The 18533-nt window shown below is 42.5% G+C and overlaps 1 long non-coding RNA gene across 5 annotated transcripts in view; it reads left to right on the top strand.

Moving 5' to 3' along the window:
• LOC110596965 (uncharacterized) overlaps positions 1–18533 on the top strand; it is a 62187-nt gene that overhangs the window by 38575 nt on the left and 5079 nt on the right. For 3 of the 5 annotated variants that reach the window (XR_013434656.1, XR_002482816.3, XR_002482815.3), the window contains 3 exons: positions 6223–6292; positions 7352–7424; positions 9324–12209. This is a non-coding gene — a long non-coding RNA (uncharacterized LOC110596965). Of the gene's footprint in view, positions 1–6222; positions 6293–7351; positions 7425–9323; positions 12210–14543; positions 15947–18533 lie in introns of those variants that run through there. The other 2 variants (XR_005735649.2, XR_013434655.1) reach the window with 2 other exon arrangements.

The raw sequence follows: 18533 nt of genomic DNA, 5'->3' as shown, positions 1-18533 counted from the left end.
GTTGGAGTAGAGAAGCTAGGTTCCTTCTTGCTGGAGGGGGCCTGGAGATACCTGTGGCTGTGCTCTGGGCACCCGACACCTCAGTTCTTCTGCCCTGGGTGACTCTGTCTAGATTATACAATTAAAAAATAATTCTTCCCCAACAGGCAGCTAGTTCCAGGAATCCTATCCTGAATTGAAAAGAAAGGATCAAGGAACTCAAAGGGGATGAAGAGGAGGAAGTGTGAGTGTGGAGAGAGCAGGAGGGGGAGCGGGAGTGAATGAGTGAGCACATTCTCCATTGCTTCCTAGATGTCTTCCCCCCACCCTTTTTTTTGTTTTGCCCTATTGAATCAATATTTATTTCAAAACCTACCATGTCAAAATGAAACAAAAGGGTCACTCCTCGCTCTTATCAATGGTATTGTGTTATAATAGCACTTTACAACTCCCTCCCATTTTCAGTGTAATTATAGGTATGTGTGATGCTTACCTGAAAGCACTGCTCTATTCAGATCCACAACCCAAGCACTCTCTGAACACTACAATAAGGGAGAAGGGAGGAGGAGGAGGAGGGGGTGGAGTGAGCAATCAGGTCAGGAAGTATGAAGTTATATTTTGCCATGAGGACAAAGCTCTGAACAGATTTAACCAAATATATAAAAATTGAGAGTATAAAAGGAAAATAGAGAAACAAATATCATCAAAGAAAACAATTAATAGAAGCTTAAATATAAAACTAAGTCAGTTCTTTACTAACCAAACTATACAGAGCTAATAAAAAGCAAAATCAGCCTGAAGTATTTAAACATTTTAAAGACTAAAAAATAAGACAGTAATTTGCATGATATTGGCATTATTTCCTTTCTCTTCTTTCCCTTTTCAGTGTTTTCATCTGCCTGCAGGGGCATACAAGAAATTATTTGTATTTGACCTCAAATGTCTAGAGTAGAGTGTTTGCTATTCTGTGAGTTTCTTGTGTTGGTAAGTTTAGATATCATTATGTCTGCTAGTTATAGTACTGACCATGCTGTCAAACTCAAATTTTTCCACTGGTTCTCCTTAAGGAAATTTGACTTTTACAATCCCTTGCCTGCATATTACTTGTTTTTTGGTACCAGGGGCAGAAATGTCTAATTTGATGCTGTCCCACTTATTGATTTTTGGTTTTACTTCCTGAACTTCAGGGGTCTTATTAAGGAAGTTGGTGCCTGTGCCAATATGTCACAGTATTTAACCTGTTTTCTTATAGCAATCACAGTGTTTCTGATCTAATTCTTAGGTCTTTTATCCGCTTTGAATTTTTGTGTGAGTTGAGACAGGAATCTAGTTTATTCTTCTACATATGGCTACCTGTCCCCCCTGCCCCCTGCCCTTTATTCCAGTACCATTTGTAAAACAACTCTCTTTTCTTCAGCATGAGTTTTTGGCACTTTTGTCAAGGATCAGATGTCTACATATGGCTACCTGTCCCCCCTGCCCCCTGCCCTTTATTCTAGTACCATTTGTAAAATAACTCTCTTTTCTTCAGCATGAGTTTTTGGCACTTTTGTCAAGGATCAGATGACTGTGTCTGTGGACTTGTCTCTCCGTCTTCTGTTCTACTCCATTGGTCTTCATGTTGATTTTTATTCCAGTACCATGCTATTTTTGTTACGGTAGTTCTATAGTATAATTTGAGATCAGAATTGTGATGCCTCTAGCATTGCTCTCATTGATCAGTATTGCTTTGGCTATTATTGATCTTCCTTATGAATTTTAGGACTTTTTTCTATTTCTGTGAAATATGTCATTGGTATTTTGATGAGGATTACAGTAAATCTATAGGTTTTTTTTTTTGTAGTGTGACCATTTTCACTATTACTTATGTCTGTCCAAGAACATGGGAGGTCTTTCCATCTTAAATTTTTTAATATCTTGCTTCAATGTTCTACTTTTTAAAAAATATATATTTTAGTTGTTGATAGACCTTTATTTTATTTATATGTGGTGCTGAGAATTGAACACAGTGCCTCACACATGCCAGGCAAGAGTGCTACTGCTGAGCCCCAGCCTCGCTGTGTTCTAGTTTTTAGTGCAAAGGTTTTTCACACCCTTTGGTAGGTTTGTCCACAGGTATTTTATTACTTATTTTTTGAGGATTGTGAATGGAATTGTTTTCCTGATTTCCTTTTTAGCAGATTCATTGTTGGATTATTAGAAAGCTATTGAGTTTTGTATATGGATCTTGTTTCCTGCTACATTCCAAGTTTTTAAAAATCAGCTCTGTAAGTCTTCTGGTGGAATTTTTTGAAATTCTAAGTATAGGATCATGTCTTCTGCAAACAGATAATTTGACTTCTTTTTTCCTACTTCTATCCTTTAAATTTCCTTCTTTTGCCTAATTTTTCTTGCTAGGGTCTCAAGAACTTTACTGAATATGTAACGATGTAAATGGACATCCTTATCTTGTTCTTGATTGTAGAGAAAACAATTTGAAATTTTTTCCATTTCATTATGATGTTAGTTTTGGGTTTATCATTTATAGACTTTATAGTGGTAAAGTAAGTTCCTTATATCCCTAGGTTCTTCAATGTTTTTAACATGCATGGCTGTTGCACTTAGTTAGTTTTTTCCTACATCTATTGAGATGAAAATGTGATTTCCCCCCTTTATTCTATTTATGTCATGAGTTACATTTATTAATTTGCATCGCTAGGATGAAATCAACTTGATCATGGTGTACAATCTTCTTAGTGTACTTTCAAATGGAGCTTGTTAATATGTTAGTAAGGATTTTTGTCTTTGGGTTCATTAGGGATATTGGTCTGTAGATTTTTTTTTACATGATGTGTCTTTATCTGGTTTTAATATCAGGGAGATAGCTCCATAGAATCAATTTGGGAGTGTTCCTTCCATTTTTCATGGAAAAGATTGAAGAGATTGCCATTAGTTCTTTAAAGATCTGGTAGAACTCAACTAAGAATCATTTAGTCCTGGGCTATTCTTGGTTGGAAGATTTTTTATTACTCTTTTAAATTCTTCGATTATTATTGGTCTGTATAGATTTTCTATATCTTCCTGGTTTAATTATAAAAGTCACATGTGTCTAGAAATTGCTATCTTCTAGATTTTCTAATTTATTGGAATATACATTTTCAAAATTTCTTCCTGATGATCCTCTGGATTTCAGAAATGCCTGTTGTGATATCTCTTTTCTCAACTCTAATTTTGTTGATTTGGGTCATCTCTCTATTTTGATTAGTTTGGCTAAGGGTTTATCAATCTTGCTTATCTTTTCAAAGAACCAACTCTTCGTTGCATTGATCCTCTTTGCAATCTATGGTGCATTTTTTTTCTATTTCATTAATTTCAGCTCTGAACTTAATTATTTCCTGTTGACTGCTGATTTCAGAATTACACTGTTGACATTAATTGTTCTTCCTCCTCTAGGGCCTTGAGATGTAATTAGATGGTTTATTTGGGATCTTTCTGATTTTTTATTTAGTCATACAGTGCTATAAACTTTTCTGTTAGAACTGCCTTCACAGTATCCCAGAGATTTTGCTATGTTATGTCTTATTTGATTCTAGGAATTTTTGTATTTCTCCTTTTATTGGTTCTATGATCCATTTCTTATTGAAAAAGGTATTGTTAGGCCTGGGGTTGTGGCTCGGTGGTAGAGCACTCGCCTAGCACATGTGAGGCGCTGGGTTCAATCCTCAGCACCACAAAAAAATAAATAAAATAATGGCATTGTGTCCAACTACAACTAAAAAATATATATGTTTTTGCTTGAAATCTGTTTTGTCTTACATGAGCACAGCTAGTCCTGCTTGTTTTTGAATTCCATTTGCATGGCATATCTTTTCTCATCCTTTCACTTTCAACCTGTCTTTGTCTACAAGATGAATTTCTTGCAAATAGCAAATTGTTGGTCTTGGTTTTTAAATCTACCCTGAAAGTCTTTTATTTGGAGGGTTGAGATGGTTTACATTTTGAGTTATTATGGAAATATGTTTATTATTTCTTGCCATTTTGATTTGGTTCATATTTTTAAATTTTATTTTTAGTCATTGATGGACCTTTATTTTATTCATTTATTTATATGTAGTGCTGAGAATCAAACCTAGGGCCTCACACATGCTAGGCAAGTGCTCTACCATGAACCACAATCCCAGCCCTTGGTTCATATTTTTAATTCCATCTTAATTTTTAGGGAGCTCTTCTAGTGAGTTTAATCAATTTGGAAGCTCTGGGGTTTGTTTTTGTGGTCTTCTGTTTGTAGTATTACTTTCGATATTTTCTATAGTGCCTGCTTAGTGATCATGAATTCTTATATTTCATCCTCATCTTGGAAAGTTTTTATTTCTACTTCAATTGAGAAAGACTTTGCTGGATATAGGAAACTTGGTTGGCAATTATTTTCTTTTAGAGACTAGATTATCTCATTCCAGGCCCTCCTGGATTTTAGACTCTGATTGAGAAGTCAGTAGTGAGGCTTACTGTTTTTTTTCAAATGTGATCTGATTTTTTTCTTGCAGCTTCAAATTTTCTATTCTTATTTGCTTATTTTGTTTACAATGTGCTTTGGGAGAAGTTCTTGTCTGTTTGGTCTTCTGTATGCATCCTGTATGTGGATGTCTACCTCATTTCTAACATTTGGGAAATTGTGTGTTATTATTTCATTCAAAAGGGTCTTAATGCCATTATCCTGTATCTCCTTGCCTCCTTCAGTTCCAATGACTCAAGACTTCTTGTACATTCTGATCATGGTCTTCTTTTTTCTTTACTGAGTGTTCAAGTTTGTATGCCCTGTCTTCAAGACCTGAGGGGTAATTTCCCTACATGGCTTAATATGTTGGTGATGTTTTCAAGTAAATTTTGTATTTGATTGTGTCTTTCATTTCTTAAAGTTCTGATTTGGTGTGTTTTCAGAATCTCTTTTTATTGAAATGGTCTTTTACCTCCTGTATTTGCTCCTTTAATCCATTTTTTGGATTTTCTTTAAGATCATTAATCATTTCTTTTTTTAATATTTATTTTTAGTTGTAGTTGGACACAATACCTTTATTTATTTATTTATTATGTGGTGCTGAGGATCAAACCCAGGGTCTTGCACATGTGAGGTGAGCGCTCTGCCGGTGAGCCACAACCCCAGCCCTCATTAATCATTTCAATAATAATTTTTTGTAGTCTTTCTCTGTAATTTCGACCCTTAGATATCTATGGATTCCTTTTGGAGGGATTGTAAGTGAGGGGCTTGTTTGCCTGTCTCCTTTTATTTATTTTATTTATTTAGAGCTCTTAGATATACTCATCTTCTCCTTTTCTGTGGGGCTTGTTTCTGTTTATCTCAGCTTTACCACACAGGCTTCTTGTAGTCCATGTATTAATTCAACCTACAAAGCCTCTCAGTTTGCTGCTGAAGAACTGATTATTTAATTCACTCTTGGGAGCTGGTTTAGCACTATTGATTCTTCTGAACTGCAATATTCTTCTACCTCTATGGTCTATATTAGTGAATGTTTCACTGATATTGTGAAAGAAGTGTATTTTCCCATTGTTACATGGAATTATGTGCAAATGTCAATTAAGTCTAGTTGATTGATAGCAATTTGATTAGTTTCCTAGGATAACCATGACTAAGGAACAGATTGGTTGGCTTGTAATACTAAAATTGCATTGTTTCAGCATTCTGAAGTTTGTACCATACTCCCTCTAAAAACCTCAAGGAAAAATCTTTCCTTGTCAGGAATTTCCTAGCTTCTGCTGGTTTGGTTGCCATTCTTGATTTTCCTGGCTCACAATGGCAGCAGTTCATTTTCTGCCTCCATCATCACATGGCAGTTGTGCCCTGTGGATCTTTCCCCTATGCTATGAGAACAACAGTCTTACTGAATAAGAAGGTCACCATATTCCCATATATCCTATTGGCAATTTGACACATAACAGAGATGTGTGGTTCTATACTCATCTCTTCCTGATATATGTGTCAAGTACTTATAAAAGGGTGTTCACTTCTTCCACTATAACAGTAGATGATGCATTTTTGTTTGTTTTTCATCTTTTTTCCTTGTCTTCTCTTTCTCATTCTATTATCCACTAAAGAGCATATTCTAGAAGCAACTGCATGAGAATCAACAATCCTCATCCATTCTAACCCTTGTCCACACAAGAAATCCCCTTGAGTATTTCTTCAGCAATACCAAGGTACTGGGATTTACAAGTTTTTTTTTTTAAAATTATTGTTGTTGTTGCTAGATTCTCATGAGGTCCTGATGGAGGCGATTCTGTGTGACAAGGGAAAGGATGAGGCCCATCTATTCACAAGGTAAGGCATCTCTTCCTTGTCTAAGGTATAAATGCTGTTTCATTGGTTACTTTCTTTTCATTCAAATTCAGACTTGAAAATCTGGACATGCACATTATAGATGACTTGTAAATTTAATTCAACAGCAACTCTATTAATAACTGATGCCTGATTCAAGATGATGATCACTTATGGCAGACAGCATCTGTTGCCTACTGAATAGCATTGAGCAATTTCCTCAGTAGCACCTTTCGTGGCTGAAAAAAGCATTTTGCATGTGCCGACCAAAATGGCCTTGCAAAATCTCCCATGAGAAGCTCCTGTCTTTTCTACAAGTGCCCTCTGGGCTTTACTTTGGAGCCACTGACCATATTACTGTTTCCCATCTAATTTTCTAATATCTCTAGTGAACAACAGACCTGTGCACATAGGACTGGACATGATCTGATTCTCATAGTCTGTCCCTTTCTGTTATTGCAGCTGTATTCTGCAGCAAATGAAAACTATACGTCTTCCCAACTCCCACCCATGTTGAGGAAAAAAATTTAAGTACTGGGAGAAGGTGGGGTTTCTTATCTGTTTATGTCTTTAAAGCTCTCCTTATTATAGAATAGTGTTGGAAAAAGGAGTGGGGTATGGCGGTGAAGGAAACTGATAATCCAGGGGAGAGTTTTGCCCATTTACCATGGTCCTTAAATCACCTGTTATTTTGGTGGTATGGATATGTGTGCATCTCAGAGTAAATCCATGTGTAGTGATTGTGAATGTTTGTGGAAATGTGTGTAAAAACTATTATATGTACAGCTCAAGTGTCAATTTTATTTAAAAAAATCTAACACTACTGCACACTTTACATCTCGCACTTCAAATCTCACTGTAGCTGAATATTTATTGTTTATACTGCCTACATGGAGATGTCAGAGTCAAATGATCCAATCTCTTGACTTTGTAAGTGGAAGGGGCAAGTGTGAATGTAGGAATGGTTGATGCCCAGAGGACAGAACTGACCTCAACTGATGTAGAAAAAGGGGTGATTTACTCTCTCAAAAGATGTTGTTGCTGATGTTTGTGTCTCTACAGATTGGATCATCAGCAGATGATATGATTTGAGCAGTGAAGTTGAAGACTCAGTAGGAAAATTTCCCTGGGAGAAGTGAGTCTGCCTATATATTGGGAGACAGATACATGGTCTAGAGGGTGAAAGAAGCAGGGATGTATGGTTTTTTCATATTTTAATGACTTGAGCAAAAGCTAGTAATTCTATTTGCTTTAAGCATCCTGTTTGCAACCTCTTTTTTTGCTCTACCAGCTAAATAGTTTTCCCCATAGGACCTGCTCTGTCCTGATTTTCTGCCTCTCCCAGACATGAAAGCAGTTGGACAGCATCTCTTGGGAATTATGAACAAGAGATTTTGTTCTGGGTTTTGAGTGTTGAACCACAATGGAAGAAATCTAATGGGATACACTCCCTCAGATGTACTACAGGAAACAGGATAAAAAGGTCTTGCATATGCCAGATGGAGGGTAGAAATCACCTCTCCCCTCTGCACTTTCAGGTCTTATAGTATCACTTTCTGTTCTGTCCTCTTGTCCACTCCTTGTTCAAAAGATACTCCCAGGTATGGGGGAATTAAAGGATATTTCCTCTGGACTTCCTTCACATTCTTCTGGGTCTGTCTGTAGAAGATTGTTGAGAACTACATCCTTGGCCATTTTCCTCACCTCCACTCCTATCTAATTCCAAACTCCCATTAAACCTCTTTAGGCCTCCTCACCCTCTTTCTTAGCCTTGCCCTGATTCTGCACTGTGATGAGAAATGCTGCATGGCCAGGCACAGAGCTGCAGGAGTACGGCTCTGTTCTGGGTACCCCACACCTGGGTTCTCTTGCCCGGGTTGGCTTTAAACGTGCATGATCGTTGTCTTTTTTTCCTCTGTCAAAATTAAAAAAAAATTCAAATACTTCAGCCAGGAATCTGGTTCCAGGAATCCTGTCCTGGATTGAAAAAAAGGGATCAAGGAAGTAAAACAAGGTGAAGAAGAACAGAGAGAGGAAAAGTGAGTGTGGAGAGTGGATGGGGAAGCAGAAGTCAAATAAAGGCACATATTCCCCATTGCTTCCTGAAGATTGTCTGTTGCACTTAGGAAAACAAGCAGAGCTAATGAGAGCATTGCCGTGCCACTGCTGCCTGTCACCATGACCACACAAGGGGCAGATAAATTTATGGTTAAAATCAGTGCAGGCAAATGAAGGGTGCCCTGAGAACATATCTCAGGGAATGGATATTCATTCCTTGGAAATCCTTAAGATTTTTAGGCCAAGTCCTGCACTGCCTGTCTTAATTAGGAGAGGTTGTAGGTGTCCATAGGGCACCATGTGCTCGCCCCTTTGTTTTCTTCGTGGAAGGTATCTTTGGAGTGGGTCATCATCCTATCCCTACAGGACCCAGGCCCGCATCCCCAATCCTTCCAAGGAATATGGGGAGCACCCAGCTCACGGATGGATGTTGTGGGATATTGTGGAATTGATGCTCCCATTTCAGGTCTCTGGGGATGAGGTGAAGAGGAGACAGGTGAGCAGAACCCCTCAGGCAAGCAGGGGAGTTCAGTTAGTCCAGAAGTGCATCCCTGTGGACTGGAGAGATCCTGGAACTGCCCCCTGTAAACCTGGCTAGGAGTAAGGAGCTCAACTCCTCAGGGCCCCTCTGTCTCCAGGAGTTGGGTGAGGGTTTGTGCTTTATTGCACCATTTCTCAAACTCAGGTTATTTGGATGGCTTTTGGTATGTATGTCAAAGGTGAAAACCACACAAACTCAAAAGGAAATACACTATCATAATTACCCAGAATCTATTTAGATGGTGTAATTACAATTTTTATGTTTGTTATATTTTCTAACTTTGTAAATTAAAAAAAACAGAACTGGCTTCATGATGTTTTAAAAAGCAAAATTGTCTGTGACTGTATCCAGTCAGAATTGTGAAAATTCCCAAATTTATAGCTTTATGATCAAGCATAGTGATTTCCTTTTTCTTCTTCTTTCTTTGGTGTGGAGATGGGACTCGAGTCTCCTGCATGGTCATCTGATCCAAGAAGCAGTTGAAGGATGGGTCCTCCAGAGGGCAGGGCTAGAGGGGCAAGATCCGGGCACCACCCTGTGTCATCAGACCTGCTGACCCTCAGGGGACCCAGCTGTGTGAGACTCGGCCTTTCCACCCCAGCATCCAAGAGACCCCCTTTCCTCTGCCTCACGTTCACTGTCCAGGGACATATTCCCTGAAGGGATGCTAAGGGGAATGTCCAGGGGAATCCAGTGCTGGAGGACATTCACATACACTAGAGAATTGGGTGGGCTTGACTCTCTTTTCAGGTCTCTGGGGAAAGGGTGAAGAGGAGGCAGTCGGGGCAGGGCTTTTCCTCCTGCAAACAGTGCATCCCAGCGGGCTCTGCAGAAGCCTTGGCATCAGCAAGGGGACACTGCACCCTGCAAACCTAGCTGAGATTAAGTAGCATACAGACCACACACTCAGCAGAGGGCAGCAGGCAGGTCTCAGTACCCGCTGACCTGAGCTCTGAAGATTTCAGGTACCAAGGTCACCTAAGAGGGCCTAAGGAGCCTCCTGGTTTTCCACACCCTCCCCAGTGAGCACTTCCTTCCTGGTCTAGGTGTCTTCCCAGGATGGCACACCTGGGTCTGTGTGGCAGAATCCTACACTGACACCTGGAAGGACAGTGATCTATGGTCCTGGAGCTCTGGGGCTCAGAAGAGGTCACTGGGTAGTGTCTAGAACCAGGCCACAGAGGAAGAGCCACTTGGCTGCTTTTCCTCTCCCACATGTAAAATAGTGTATACAATTGTGCACATTTAAGTTTACTTTGTACATATATTGGTCCTCTACTTACTGGATGTTTATGTATTAAATATTTGCTTGGTACCCATTGATTTTAAAACCTTTTCTGTAAAAGAAAACACATTACAGGAAAACACTCTAAAGAGAGGTAGTGCCCCCCACCAGTGACCACCACCATGATCACTCCCTGCCTCCTGTCCCCCTCATTTTTCCTTAATTGAACACAGTAACTTCTGAAGTAGCACTTCCTAGCTGTCCTTGTATCAGGGTCCTTCTAGGATTTTGTTCATTGAATTGTGTTTGTTCCTCTGGAAGGGAAAATGGTAACAGGATCACCCCAGGTCTTCCATGACACCTGGGATGTCAGGGCTGTCTCATCCATGGCCACCCATGTCCTTCATGGAAGATCTTCAACATGTGGCTCTGTTTCCTTTAGGGAAAGCTGACTTCTCTGAAGGAGTAAAGCTATTCTGCTTTTCATTATCTTTGCGCTTTCATCCTAGATGCCCCAAGGGATTTCTTTTTCTGTAAAGCCCAGGATTTTAGTAGGATAACCATTGGCTTTCATCAGAATTCTTTTGAAGAAATGACTCCAAAGTATTGTTTCATTTCAGGAAAAAAATTGGAATTACATTCTTAATATTGGCCTTGTATCTTTGCTTTGTGTTCTTTCTGAGACCTTGAACATTTCTATAATCAGATGTCCTAAGGTGATTTTTTTCTCCCTCATTTTTTTTTACCACCTCTTGCTACATTTCTTTTGAAATATTTTTCTCTCTCTGACCTTCTGTTCCCCATGAGGCATAGCCCTTCCCTGCGCTGCTACTGCTTTACATCTCCTTGTGGAATCTACTTTCCAGTGTTTACTTCTTCTCTCCTCCCTGGTTTCTATGCAAGGCTCACAGATATGCCACCCTAGTTCTACGTTTGCTGACTCTGGCTTTTCCCATCCTTTAGTGAGTACTCTCCCTCATCAACGCCCTTGTTATTGTCCTTATCTAATCTTGAGCTTGATGTTCCTGCATTGGAAGAAGACAACTGCTACTCTATACCCAAACCAGTAGTCATTCCCTTTAAGTGGCTACCCATTTTCTGAATCCTTATTTAGTTATTGTCCATTATAAATGTAACAGATTACCTCCTTCCCAAATTATTACTTCATTCTTATAATTATTGTTTTTCAGTTTCTTCAGGTTTAAATAGTCACAGTATTTGTTTGTCTTGGATATTTACCTTTGAGTCATTTGATATTAGAGTCATGAATTTTCTCATTCTTTCTAGAGTGATTTGGTTTGAGCTCTGAGAATTTATTTGTAGTGAGTGTGTGGTTTTTATTTTTCACCCTTTAGATTTCTCGACATGCCTGTGCTGGCTCGTGCTCAGCTGGTCCCACATCACTCTGGGCCAATGGCTTTTGCTGTTTTCAGGCATAGGCAGCACGCCCACCTTGATACCTTTTCTATGTCATAGCATGCCCAAGGATTGTCCTTAAAGCCTTTCCCATATTATCCTAAAAAACCACTCTATTGAAAATAACCTCTGTAGAAAAAAATTTTATTTTTCTTGACTGAGTTTTTAAAAATTATGTGCATGTACCAAAAATGTTAGCCATATTATGCTAAGAATGTCATTCCACCTTAGAAATAAAGAAATCCTGTCATTTACTACAATATTGATGAAACTAGAAGACATTATGCTAAGTAAGATAAGCTGATACAGACAGTATGATCTTCTTTGGATATGAAATCAGAGTGGAATGGTGGGGGCCAGGGGCTTGGTGTTTGGAAAGATGGGCAAATATTGGTCCAAGGTGACAACATTTCATGGATGCAGGATGAGTAAGCTCTGGAGAGTTCATAGGTAGCAAGTTTCCAACTGTTAGTAAAACTGTATTGTAATGATTGTTGAGAGTACAGATCTTAAACGCTCTCACCAGGCGCACACACACATAGAAGGTAAAACACATGAATAGGTGGATGTGTCAATTAGTGTAACTATGGCAATCATTTCATAGTGTATATGTTCATCAAAACACCACACTGTACCTTTAATCTAAATAAAGATGGAAAAATGTTTCAGTTGAAGCTAAACTTTCATGAAATTATGGGTTTGGAGAATTTAATAATTTTAGAAAATTGACTCCATAAGTACAATCAGCTATAGGTATAATAAAATTTATAATTTGAACTACTTGATCAGAAATTCACTCAGCATTGTTATAGCCTAAGAAATGCCCTTAACAGCTGCACTCATGGTTGAAACTACAACAAAAGATCCTCTTCAAAGTTATTGAGATTATTTATGATCATATAGTTATCAGGAATGACTGATGCCACTTTCAAGTGTATGAATTAAAGTTGTTAAAGGTATATTTATATTAAAAAATTAAGCCAAAAATCTTACAAGTTATCAAGATAAAATATTGAGGAAGTGTTGTATTATATAAAAGTGGGACCACACCTGAACAGAAGTGTGTGCACTTATTTTCTATTGTGTAAATTTATGTTGCTCTTTATGTGTCTTTGTCACTTCTGGTATGTTGTATAAATATTTTAAGGGAAAAAGATATTTATAATTGAGTATCAAATAACCACTTTTTTTTCCTGCTTATTTTTTGCATAAGGGCTTCTGAATTTTTTTGCCTTGGTTCTTTGTCTTAATCTTGAGCTACTGTAATGCAATACCAGAGGCCTCCTGCTGCCTCATCTAGTGGCACAAGGTGAGGGGACAAGAGGGTGTGTGAGAGAGCTTTTCATCCCATGGTGATGGCATTAATCATGGTGGAAACTTTACCAGTGAATGGCCTCTGCAACATCCCACTTCTCCATGTGGCACGGGGGATCTTGTTGCCAACACATGAACTCTAAGGACCCTGTCAAACCATAGCAGCCTAGGCCATAAAACGTAGCCAGTCCTGAAGAGGGGCAGAGGTTTGTCAAACCACCGGTGTGACACAGCCCTGGTGAGAGGATGAGTGAAAGGAACTAGCAGGTTGGTTTTTATCCAACTTTAGGCTGAGAGTCCACCCAAAGGGTCCCTGCCATGTAGCATCCAACTTAGCCAAAGGGTCAAGGTAGCCCCAGCCAGCCCATCACCAGTGGTCATGTCTGGGCAGGCCCATCGGCAGTGGGGAGGACACTTGGTCAAACCAGTCACCTCCATTGTGGGAGGACGGAGGCCTGGTGGGTGGGGGGTTAACTGCAGAATGTGACTGTAAACCTGAGAGGGCAGAGAATCCCAGGGCTTGCCTAGATGATTTTCCTGTCTTAAGTGAAAACGGAAACTTGAAATCAAAATGGAATTTGTTGGAAAAGGTATTGCTTGGTTTGGAAACACATCCCCAATGTAGGGATGACTCTTGTGCCAGGAGGCGCCCTGAGGTTAGGGAAATCCTGGGGTGGGGGGTATTTTATCTTGAGTGGGGGTACAGGGATTGAACCCAGGGCACTTGACCACCGGCCAAATCCCCAGCCCTATTTTATTATTTAGAGACAGGGTCTCCTCAGGATCCTCCTGCTTCACCCTCCCAAGGGTATTTTATGTAACAATTTGAAGTTCGCTTTTTTCCCCCACCCAGATTTTGCTAAGAGTGGCATTTACTTGTTCCCAGAACAACCATTTAACAAGCAAGCTCACTAGAGAAACTCTAAAAAAACTAAAGCCACTAAAATATTCACAAACAGGTTTTTTTGTGAGATGAGTTTTTATTTCTCTTGGTTAAATGCCCAAGCATGGAATTGCAGAGTCCTAGGGTAGGATGTCCCTCCCGGCCTGCCCTGCTCCATTCCTGGCCTGCCCCCTTAACAGGCCCCAGGTGGTGCATGCACTTCTGTTCTCAGCTGCTGCCCACTCACGTGTTCCAAGGTAAGGACAGGACACACAGGTGTGGGTCCCACAGCTGCCGCCTCATGGAGCAGCTGCTTATCCAGGAAACTTACTTGCCAGGAGTCACCCCTCTGCTGGGCAGGATTTCTGTCCTGAGTCATGTCCCGGGAGCTCTGGGGCCCAGACTTGCTCTCTAGTTCAATGCCCTGAAGCTAATCACCGCCAATTCTTAGTAGATCAAACGCCTGGGTGGGCCAGGGGCTGGTCTGCAGCCTGGGCCCAAGTCAGCTCTTTGTGGTGCCTCTTACTGGTGTCTCTCTGCAGGGCGTGCCAGCCTTGCACACCAGATGGTTCTTCAGAATTTTTTTCTGCACATGCAAGGTAGTGTGTTCTACGCACATGTACCCATTCTTTGCTTGTGCATTCCAAAGATGCATCCCAGCCACAGGCCAAACAGTCACTTCCCTATGCCCAGCTGGCAGCTAAAGGAGAGGAACACTCAGAGCTCTGCTCTGAAACCAACTATCCAATTTTACCCAACTGCTTCTATGGGCAGTTACTGGCTAAAATTTGCCCCTCATCTGTGCCCATGGCCCTAGGGGGCAAGGACCTGCCAGAAGACTCAGCTGCCTGGAGCCTGCTCACTGGGCCCACTACTCTGTTCCCTTGGCTCGTGTGGTAGCACAGACGCCCCTGACCCAGCATCAACTTGAAGGCCGTGCTGCAAGTGTCCAGTGACTTTGCCCTGGCAGTTTGCCAAAGCACCTCCAAGAAGCTACTTCTGCAGACACAGTGCTCCTCTCAGGGGATCCGTACCTCCATCAGAAGAGGCCGGTGCTGTCTGCTGCCAATTCCAAGATGTCCCACAGATCAGTCAGTGTGCCGAGTAAATTAACTCTGTTTTTGGTCCAGGAGCAGATAGTCACCCCTTGTACACCAGGTGTGCCCACGACCCCTGCACAGGGATGACTGTGCTCAGAGACCTGGGAGAGTAGGAAAGAGCTGGCTGGCTGGGGAAGACCCTACAGTTATGGAGAAGCAGGACCATCAGAGAAAGGGCCCCCATGGCACTAGGGGCCCACGGTTTGGGCCCCTGGAGATCCATGGCGGCCTCTCTTCCTCAGTGCTAAGACCTGGGTCTCTACAGAGAAACCTCCATGCCAAGAGCTCTGAAGCCAGAACCAACAAGGAACTCCACACCTCATACGTGACTTCCCACCCCAATGAAATGCCATCAGCTACCCATATAGCTACACCCAAGTTTCCCACCACTGCAGAGGAGGGGGTCAAGCCTCTTCAGGTTGCTCCTCAAGTCTTCAAGAAAATACTAGTCATTGGGGCTCTTGGTCTCCCTCTTTGGCTTCTGAGGTTTCTCAGTGGAATACCTGATGTACAAAGGTGTCAGACTCTACAACAGGGAAGAGAGCAACCTTGAGTATCTGAGCACCCACATCCAAAAGTTCTAGGCTCCTAGAAAGCAAGATTCTTCTGTTGCCACACAGATGGGGTGGGGGGAAGTATCTATCACTTTGGGGTCTAAGAGGCAAATGCTGACCTGAGAGAACATCCACTTCATCCCATGCTAGACCTTGTGTGAGCTCCCTTTAGATGGGAACCTGAAGTCTTGCCTAGACTTCTAAGATCCTGAGAAAAACTGGAGGCTGAGACAGCACTCATTCCACCTACTTATTGCTGCTTTGTCCTCAAAGGTCAATTCTTTGAGGATGGTTTTCATCTAATTCCAGTAACTGGGTCCTCATGAAAGAACACAGAGACCTTTGGCCCATTTCCCTCTAGTCCTAAAGCAGACAGTGTTGGGAGTCGCCCGGGCGACTAATTTCCCCATCCCCCGAGACAGTGGCGGGAAGAGCTTCCCAATGGTGAGCCCTGCTGAGCCTTATGATCCTTACCCACCAATCAGAAAACACCCTGGCTCTGTTGAACCGCCCCCGGCTCTATAAATGTGCAGAGCTGTTCCTCAATAAACGAGCATTTTCTCTGACGTTGAGTCTTGTCCGGCCGTTCTTTCATTGGTGCCGAAACCCGGGGAGGGGGAATGCTCTAGGGCCCCCTCTCTCAAGGCTTGCTGTCCTCGTCCACTCTTTTGAGCGCTGCTGCTACTCACACAACACTGGCTCTTCAGTAGGTGAGTTCTCCTATCGGGATCCAACTTCAGACAGGCTACACAGGGGCTTTGACCGTGATGGTCAGGCAAACCTCTGACGCCCAATCTGGAGGAGAGAACGCATCCCACCACGACCTTCACGGTCACGGTGGACTCTCTGGAGCCGTGTTTGTGAGCAGGAGGTACTGAGGGGTGGAAGAACAGGCACTCCCCCCACCCCCTCTCCTTCTCTCTTTCTAACCACCCTTGTCCCTCTCCTGACCTAAAACCCTGAAAATCCTGGCGCCAGGTGGTCGGTGAATTCTGGCCTTTCTGGGCCTGCTGGCTGGACTCTCGGGTGACGACTCCACCGTCCTCCTGGCCCCGACTCTCCCGAGTCATATTGGTCGAGCTCTCCTTGCGGGGACGCCTGTGAGGAGACTCATCCGATTCTGTTCTGGTCCAGACCCTTCCCACCTTCCTACTTCCTTCTTAAGGTTATACCATTATGGGGGCCTCTTCTTCCTTCCCTGCAGACTCCCCCTTAAAATGCTTCCTGGCTAATCTGGATCAGCTATTCCTCACTCCTGATATAAAACCCAAGACCCTCATTAAATTCTGCACACAAGATTGGCCTTACTATCAATTGGACAATCAAAGTCAATGGCCCCCAGGAGGATCCCTAGATCCCGCAATTCTCAGACATCTGTTTAACTTCTGCAAGTGCTCGTAAAAATGGAGGGAGATCCCCTATGTTGAGGCTTTTCCTCTTCCTCACTCTCACCCTGACCTATGCTCTTACCCTAACGACCCTACTGACTCTTCTTTTGATCCAGCAGATGAACTACCTTCCCTACCGACCTCCCTCGTTGGCTCCGACCAGCCCCTCAGGTTCTCCCCCTGACTCGGCCGACACCTTTACTCCCCCACAAACTAGGTCCCACTCCCTAGTCCCACAAACCATGGCCCCCTTAAGAGAGGTTGCAGGACCTGAGGGCATTATTCCGGTACATGTCCCGTTCTCTATGAATGACCTCACGCAACTTGAGCGAAGGTTGGGCTCGTTTCACCACAGATCCCAACACTTACATAAGAGTTTCAATGGGTCCTCCAGACTCATAGCCTCACTCACCATGATATATACATAACATATATATATGTTATTGGCTAATACTCTCCTTCCTGAGGAATGTACCAGAGAGTCTGGGAACTTGCCAGAGCCCATGCAGATGAAACTCACCAAGTTAATCCCAATCACCCTCCAGGGCCACTTGCTGCCCCAGATCAAACTCCCGACTTGGATTATGATACACAAGCTGGCATACAGAGTAGGGACTGATTCTCCCTATGAATTATTGCTGGGCTCACAAAAGCGGCACACATAAGGCTGTCAATTTCCAAAAATTATAAGAGATTATTCAAAAGCGAGAGGAGATCCCATCGGAATTTCTGGATTGGTTTACAAAAGCCCTTCAGCAGTATACTAACTTAGATCCGGAAACCCCAGATGGCCGTCATGTCCTTATGACATATTTCCTCTCACAGAGCTACCCTGACATCTAGGCCAAACTAAAAAAGCTATAACAAGGCCCTGCCACCCCCCAGACTGAGATCTTGGTGGTAGCCTTTAAGGTTTTTCACAACCAGGATGAGGAAATCGAGTGCTGCAAGCACAGGGCCAAACACAACAAATTTCAGATGCTCGCCCAGGCCCTGCATGGTGCTTCCTCGGGTCGCCACCCATCACCACAGGTCAAAACCCCACCGGGCGCTGCTTCAAGTGTGGCAAGGAGGGACATTGGGCGTAGGGCATGCCCTGCACCAAGCACTCTGCGGACCCCATGCTCTAAAAGTCAAACAATAAGGTCATTGGGGCTCTGACTGTCCTAGATCCCATAGGGGGCCTATGGCCAGCGAGCCCTCTGACCTTCTGGGCATGGCAATTGAAGATTGATGGATCCTTGGATCCCCGGTCGTAATGATCAATAGACAGGAACCCAGGGTGCGGATTCAGGTGGATAGGTGCAAGGTTGACTTTCTCCTTAACACCAGAGCTACCTTCTCAGTCCTGACAGAATTCTGGGGGCAAACAGTGCCGTCCACCTCTCCTGTTTTCGGGGTAGGAGGAAAGACCATCTATCCAAGAAAGACTCCCCTATTCCTCTGTTGCATAGACAACTTCCCATTCTCTCAGATGTTCCTAGTTATGCTCCAATGTCCAGTTCCTTTGCTCGGCCGAGATATTCTCTTAAAATTCAATACAACAATCAACATCTGGGCTCCTGGCATCAGTCAGGTCCCAGAATTGGCCTGTTCATCTTTTCTGGACCTTTTGGCAGAAGACTGGCCATTCTGCTCCACTTGTGAGGCTGACGTGAAATACCATACTAACCTGGTTGACCCAATTGTATGGGATACTACACCCCCTCCACCATTTCCTGCCCACCAGTTAACATTCATCTCAAAGATCTCAACACCTTCCCCA

Source organism: Ictidomys tridecemlineatus, chromosome 2 (genome assembly GCF_052094955.1).
Source record: "Ictidomys tridecemlineatus isolate mIctTri1 chromosome 2, mIctTri1.hap1, whole genome shotgun sequence".
In the NCBI taxonomy this organism is placed as follows: domain Eukaryota; kingdom Metazoa; phylum Chordata; class Mammalia; order Rodentia; family Sciuridae; genus Ictidomys; species Ictidomys tridecemlineatus.
This window is presented reverse-complemented; position numbering and strand designations above follow the sequence as displayed.